Below are 7,797 nucleotides of genomic sequence, written 5' to 3' on the forward strand. Positions count from 1 at the left end.
TGAAAATGGAGATAGGAAAAAAACATGAATCGACACCATCTTTCCAATTCTCTTGCCACAAAAACACACATATGATAATAAAGGGCTCAGCTGATTTAACAACACGTGATTCATCTTAGTGAAAAGTACTAAATACCTTTTGTAGGTTCTCTGAAAAAATGTGGGTTAGTCTGCCTTTATTTCCTCAAAACCTGTTATGGTTTAGGGGAAAGTGACTAGAAAGAAAAGAGAAATTTTCTGGTACCTTCCAGGTACCTGGTAGTAGGCTTGAATTTATGTAAAATATCGAATTAATAATTACCAATGCTCATTGCTGCCATGTGGGTATATAATCCCTATGTGATAAATGAGACAATGAGACTTTAGTTGAATATAGGAATAAACTCCCCTTAAGTTCTCACAGTGATGTCTAATCCAGGATCAATCAACTTCCAGAGACTTTGTTTTATACACATAATTGTACTATTGAGAAAATAAATTAATACTAACTGAAGAAAATGTAAATAAAAGGAATCTCTGGCACCAAGACCTTCCAAATAATTTATGTTAAGGTCAAAGATAAACTGTGAATTGTGGCTCATCTATATTTTCATTAACCCAGAGGTGAAGGCTGGAGGACTGAAAGTTTGAGATCAGCCTCAGCAACATAACACCACACTGTCTAAAAAGTTACAGAAAAATAATCTTTCTCCAGCTATCTTTGGTTTGTATTCAACTAGTAAGTATCAAATGTAACCACGGGTTGATGATTATTACAGTGACATGACTAGATTCTTTGTCCATGGAAAATCTATGTGTAAGTAAATATTTTCAACTCTTCACTGAGTTTACCACAAAATAAAAATAAAACAAAAGCAGTATGTTTGAATTCTGGATACAGTTAGCAAATTGGCTTGCCACATATTACATAACCAAGCTAATTTGATAAGGAGCAGATGTTATGTTCATATTGTCTAGAAATAGCATACCTGCATCAAAATTCTGAAAGTCAAGTAACAAGATCATATAACATAAATTCAATAATTTTATTTATGAAAATGTCTAAAGTAAAATTTGTTAACCAAATATTTAATAAGTGGTTACTATCATAGTATATATATACTTTCAAACAAATAGCTTGGTTTTTTAGGACTTTCTTTATATTTTACAAGATCTAGTATATGAACAAATACACAGTGTGTAATGTTAATGGTTAGGAATTAAAAGAAATAAAACTTAGAGGACATAGTAACTTCAGAGTGTTCTTTTTAGGTTATAAATGATATTTCAGTCTTCCTCTATTAGGCAGTGATTTGGACAAAAAATAAAGTAATGCAGTATGAGAGAACATGAATGTGCCCATAATTCAGAGATGATTATTCCAGAGAGAGAATAACAGGTGCAAAGACCTTGCCAGTAGAGTGTGCTTGCTATGTTAAAGGCACAATAGGATAATGTGTGTGGAATACAGCCTGGATAAAGCAACATTGCAGGAGGTTAATTGTCATAGGAGCAAATGTAGACTATGCTAAGGGTTTGAGATTTGAAAATTAATGACAAATTATTTTTAAAGAAAGCAATTTACTCTAGCTACCATCATGAGAATGGAGATAAGAAGAAGAAACACAGAAGTCAGCCAGAAGACACCAGCCATGGTGAAGACATGGGAACTTCCACCTACCACCAAATGAAAAGTGAGCCATCAAGAAACTAAAGCTCTAAGTAATTCAGGTTCTTTTATCCTTGCCCACACTTTCAGTTTTGAAATGTATTTGTAAAATATCCATACATTTTATGAAGAATAGATCATTTGTGAAGTACCAGATGGCCCTGTAAGGGTTCAGAATAGATTTTAAAAAGTACTTGCTAGCAAAGAATTGTTAGGTTTATGGTTCTATAGTTGAGACTCCTTGCCAAGAAAAAGTCTGGATAAAAAAAGAATTGTTTTGAAAAGAGAATACTCTGAGAAAGGAAGATAAAATGTTCTGAGCCCCTGATGTTTACCTAAGGGAAGCTGCAGGACCTTTCATTCTCTCTTTAGTGGTCTTCTCTTTGTACACTTTGTTCAAGTTGTCGCTGACAGTGTGGGCTAGCCACCTCTAACATGTGGGTGTGACGTGATAGTGTCTCAGGAATACTGAGATGCTTTGTCATCAAGTAGATGAAATTTAGTATTTGTATATGTTCTTTAAAATTTGAGTAACTATGGTCTCTGGATGATAACATTTCCAGCCAGGCCAATGACTTCTAAAGCAGAAAACTGGCTTTTCTATTTTCAAGAGAACAGAGGAATTGGTCTTAGTGTTTTAGGCTCCAGAAACTCAAGGAAGACTAGGGTTTGAATAGTCTTCCATGTTTAGGGTTAATATCAAAATTAAGGATAAAGAGCTGGCTGATTAGAATGAAAAAACAAAAAAAAAGATAGGGTAAGAAAGTCTATCAGCCAAGATTTTTCTGTTCTTGTGGAATTCTATGGAAATTAATCAAAATCTGGACTCTGAGCTATATGGTCAGCAAAATGAAATATGCAGAAGTTAGAACTATGAATAACTAAACACAAAATATAACTTCAGACACAAGAAAATGAAAGAAAGAAGTGTTGTGTTCCATAGCTATAGAGATTGAAGACAGTCTGGGAATATTAATAAAGTTGGACCTAGTCAACTAATATTCAAAGTTCCTTTTGTGTTTTTACTCCTGCCTGACCTCATGAGGTTACCTGATCCCAGCTTCCCAGATTTACAACAAACCAAGACCCCCCTCCACCAACTTCTTTCATACTTGCTCTGTTTCTTGCAGCAACACTATGAGTCCTCGTTCAATTTGACCTAAGCCTGATGAACAAAAGTGTCAGCCGAAAAGTGATAACTCAATCTTGATATTTCTTCCTCTTTATCTTTCTCTCATAGCTCTCTAAATCAATGGAATATACATTCCTGTTACTTTCCCTACCACCTTTATTATAGTGTCTGCTCTCTTAACTGAAGCCATTGTCATGCTTCATATCAGCAAAGAGAAACAGATATTGGCATAACAATGAGCAGAGATACTACACATAAGAATGGTATTTTCCTGTTGCCATCAGTTTGGGTCCAGTAACATCCATATTAGACAGAATTAGAATTTCAGCTGTTCCTTCTACATCTACCCTTATTCAATTTAGGTTGTGTTCTATTTGATATAATACTTGTGATACTGGATTCTGGGTAGAATCTCTGGGAAATAATGTGTTATAATTTAATAAGAAATATAAAAGAAATATTACATAAAAATAATGAAAATAGCTTAATTCTCCATTTTATTCCTGTAGGTTTGTTCCGTTAGCATGTAACTATTCCTAAGGGAACTACAGAGCTCAGGAGGTTACTTAATGTGTTCTGGATGAGTCAGCACTTAGTTTCAATCCATGCTAATTTTTGGTATCCCATTTTTATTTCATGAGGCTATCATACCTGACTATTTGCAATTAATTAACAATTAAGAAGGAGAGATAATGTTAATGTCATGGGTGAGCACCAAATATAATGACATTATGTCACAGCAAAGAATCAATGAAGTGATTTCTGGATTCTTAGTTCTATACTTCAAATTATGCAGGGGGGTTGAGGTGGGGCTGACAGGTAGGGGAAATGTATTATTTGAGGCTGTTAATTATATTTTGCAGTTTTTCTTCACTTGGCTTCTCTTCTAATTAATTGATGAGGCTAATACATAACCTAGTGTGTTACTCTCCTTTGTCCCTGGTTTCTCACCCCCATTCTACTGAGAACTGCCCTCTTTGAGGGTACTCCTTCCTCTGTTTTGTTATCTCATTCTTTTTGTCCTATTTAATCCTCTGTGACACACTGTTTATGGACTCAGAACAGTACAGTTCTTTTGGGAGTATTAGTAATCAATGTGGGGTCATGGATACATCAGTTGGTTCTGCACATTCATATATTAAAGTTCCAAATAAAAATTACAAAAGAAGAGGAAATACAATAGCATCTATCAAGCATCTAGCAAAATGTCTGCTGTTTGATGAGCAGTTGGCAATAGTCTCTTGTCTGCCTAAGCTGCTGACTATATTCATGGGTTCAGTGAGCATAAAGGTCAGTTATGCTTGATGAATAAGTCACAGGGCACTTATTTATCATAAATCATGTACTTAAAATATTACTTGTATGTAATAGTATTAGAGGGTATATCTCCTGTGAAGCGTTCTTAGATATGTGTGCACACACACTGACACTTTAGGACGTGGTAGATATGTTCAGTACACTTATTGTGGAGAACATATCATAGGAATTTTCATGGCCAAACTCATCAAGTAGCATGCATTAAATATATTCAGTTGGGTGTTTTGCCACAATACTACAAGAAAGTTAATTCTGAACAGAAATAAACATATAAAAAATGGGCTGGGCATGGTGGCACAAGCCTTTAATCCCAGCACTTGGGAGGCAGAGGTAGGAAGACTGCCATGAGTTTGAGGCCAGCCTGAGACTACATAATGAATTCCAACTCAGCCTGGACTACAGTGAGACCCTACCTCAAAAACTAATAAAAAATAAATAAATAAAAATAAATGGTATGAATACAAAGTTAAGTTTATACTGGAAAAAAAATGGCTTTAAGGAATGTGACTATATTTGTTACTTTCTCATTACTGTTATCAAATACTTAAGAAGAAGCAACTTAAGAAAAATGGAAGGAAGGAAGGGAGGGAAGGAGGAATGAAGGGAGGGGAGGAGGGAGGGAACAAAGGACTTGGGCAAAGCTCCTTCAGTAGTTTGGCTTCTGGGAAACAGTGCACAATTGTGATACAAGGTCAATATGGCAGAAGGTCAGTTCTTCCTTGTTTCTGAAATCACCTTCATGTGAACTTGAAACTCTAAATATACCACTGTGAGTGATTCTTCACTTTTTATTAAAAGTTCTGTCTTATCACTAAATCCTGACTTAAATAGAGACTGTATGTTATGAGTTTCACATACTAAGAGAGGTTTTAAGAAACTTTAAGAGTTTATAAGGCCAGGAGCAATGGGACATGCATATAAGCCCAGGCCTCTAGAGGCCAAGGCAAAAGGATCTCAAGTTCAGTGATAGTTGAAGCTCTATAGTGAGAATCTATCTTAAATAAATAACTAAACAAATACAATTTATTAATTTGATTTAATTAACACCTGATGAACTGTGAACTAATGAAGAATGAAGCAGGGACAACATATTTTTGCTGTTGCCTCTTTGTATTTCAAATGACAATATACCATGCAGCCTTTATGAAATCAGAAGCTGAAGAAGATGAATGTTGAAAAGTAAGAAGAAAATAACTTTTCATGACATTTTGATTTATTTTCTATGAGTAATACCACTAGAAAAGATAGGAAAATATTATGGCATAACTATCCTATAGGTGGGTTTGGAAAGATAAATCATATGAAATGTAATCAAATGTGAGCAGATATCTTCTTGCTGAGATGTCCTTTTTCCTGATCACCAGAGCCTGAGAGGACATTTAGTGTTCTTGAAGAGTGGTCCATAAACACCAGGAATGCTTTTCTTCTTTCTCGTGCTTATATATCTACATATGCTATGTTTGGAAAACAGGTTGATCTAATGTCACACAAAGTTGCATTAAGTTCTCATCTTACGGTCTTGATTTTTATGTGACTTAATAGAAGGATACTGAAAGCTTTTTGAAGAAAATTTTGAAAAAGAAAAGCAGATGTCCCTCCTTTGCCTACTAAAGCCAAGCCTAGTCATGAACCCTATAAACCCAGCTACTCTAGAGGTTGAGGCAGGAGATTTTCTAGTTCAAGGCCTGCCTGGGCTATAGGGCAGGTAAGGCTGGGATTGGCAATTTATTGAAATCCAATCTCAAAAAAGTGAAGAAAGGGGGGGGGTATATCTCAGTAACAGAACAACTGCTGTGCATATGCAGGCTCAGAAGTTCAATTCCTAGTATCACAAAAAGGTCTGGTGAGAATAATGTCTAGAAGTCTGGAAAAGATAATGTTAATATTGAAACATCTGTAGAACGAACTGACACAATAGCCCATGTACTTTATAGTCCCTCAGTAGCAGAGAGGTTAATTTCCCAGCAGTTAGGGTACCTTCACCACTTCAGATGTCATTTCTTCTTTGTGGTTCTTTGTTTTAGAAGAGTTAGCCATACATGGAAAATACTGTTCTGCACTATAGAATGCTGTACATATTTTGAGTTGGGAGACTTGTAGTAATGTATTTTAAAAGTTAACAACAGATTCCTTTGGAAATTAGTAATTTCTGAGGAATAATAATAGATTGAAACTAAAGTAGTTTTTGGAAGATATGTTGACATGTAAGCTGGAGGTGTAGCTCAGTGATCACTTTGCATGCAGGATCTATGAGTTCCATCACCAAAACTATAGATAAATAATGGGCTTGGAAGGTAGCTCATGGGTTAAAGGCTTTCACTAACAAATCCTATAGGCCCGAAATGCCAAGGTAAGGTGGACATAGAAAGCGAACTAAGTGTCTGGAATTTGTTAGAAGCAGAAAGAAGCCTGGTATAGCCATACATATAATAAGTAAATAAATAAATAGACAAACAAATAAATAAATACATTCTTTAAAAGGCAAAGAAAAGTAATGAAGTAGGATCTTTCTCTGGTTTTAATTTGATGGCTTCTCTGAAAGGAATGACACAAGCCATGGTGATTACTGATAATCCCACTGAGGAGTACCTTTAGTGGAATGGGGAACAGGGAAAAGTTAACATAAAAATATAATCTGATGGAATATGAATAATATACAATATATTAACATTAATTAATCAAAAATATTAAGAGAAAATTTAAAAATAAGTGAGGTTCTCAGTAGACTATTTACATTGTAGATTGATAGCTAGCTGTCTACAGAGGAATTATTTCAACTATGAGTCCTGATGGTTGAATTATTAAATGGTTTCATAAAAGGCCACACTTACTAGGGAACTGCAGTTTCATAACCCAAGGTAACAGAGTAGGTTTATTTTGGTCACTAGGAAATGTTTTGTGGTTTTCATCCAAATCATATTCGTGTTTTCACCCCACACTTACAGCCTTACATGTAAATGAGTTAATGTTTACTTTTCCTCTAAGGAAAGCAACACTAAGCTTGTTCTGGAAACTGCCATCATTTCATTTCATTTCAAAGTGGAGGACAATGAGACTAGATTCTAAGTCCCAGACAGTTTATTTAGGTTGGTGGGCTATTGAAGTCTGTAAGCCCCCTTCTTGTCATATAATGACATATTCAACCTCAGTAAATCAAAATTAGTGAGTTAGAAAAGGGGAATGCACTCTTACAGAATTCCAGGGGCTCCTAGGGTCAACATTCTCTCTTTGCCTCAATCCTACTTGCTGGTGAAAATGTGAATGCTCAGGCACCATTGACTTTATGTGAACAATGTTTCTGAACTCTCACAACTTTATCAGTTAGTCATTCACCTTAAATACTTCTATGAATGACCAGACCACTGCTCCCAACTAAATGATAGAGATTCTTCTTTTCTCCTGTTTGAACCAGTGTCCTGGCTCCTGTGAGCAACTATGATAAAGCAAGGCTAATTCTGTCCACTATTGAATCATCTGAGACAAACTCCAATCCACTCTTTCCTGTCTGGGGAAAAGCTCTCAAGCACGAGGCTTGGATTTTAGTCCTTTCATCCCATGCTTCTGGAGTTGCCTACCTTTAAACTAGCCCTGACTATATATATCTACACTGTGCTTGGACCCCACTTCACTGTTATATCCTTGTTCTACTTGTGCACAGAGCTTGTCCCTGGGTTGATTCTACTTGGCTGGAACTTGTTTG

The sequence above is a fragment of the Jaculus jaculus genome, chromosome 10 (assembly GCF_020740685.1).
Source record: "Jaculus jaculus isolate mJacJac1 chromosome 10, mJacJac1.mat.Y.cur, whole genome shotgun sequence".
Lineage (NCBI taxonomy): Eukaryota > Metazoa > Chordata > Mammalia > Rodentia > Dipodidae > Jaculus > Jaculus jaculus.